The following is a 254-nucleotide window of genomic DNA, read 5'->3' as shown; positions in this document are numbered from 1 at the left end:
ATGATGATCTAGCATTCTCCCCAAATCTCACCCAAAATCCCCCCAAAATGTTAGTGTTTTGAGAGAAAACCCCCCTAGTAATTAGAAAAATATTTATTTAAATACAATAATTTATAATAATTTTGCAATCGCTTCCATTACTGGATCAGCATCCTCACTTGCGTCGTCGGCTGCAGTTCCATACATTTTCTGCGAGTTAAATCTCTTGAACATCTTTGAAGTTACTTTAAAATTAACACATCCTCAATCAATCG

This window comes from Helicoverpa zea, chromosome 21, assembly GCF_022581195.2.
Source record: "Helicoverpa zea isolate HzStark_Cry1AcR chromosome 21, ilHelZeax1.1, whole genome shotgun sequence".
Classification (NCBI taxonomy): Eukaryota; Metazoa; Arthropoda; class Insecta; order Lepidoptera; family Noctuidae; genus Helicoverpa; species Helicoverpa zea.
The sequence above is the reverse complement of the archived record's forward strand: the minus strand, read 5'-3'. Positions refer to the sequence as shown.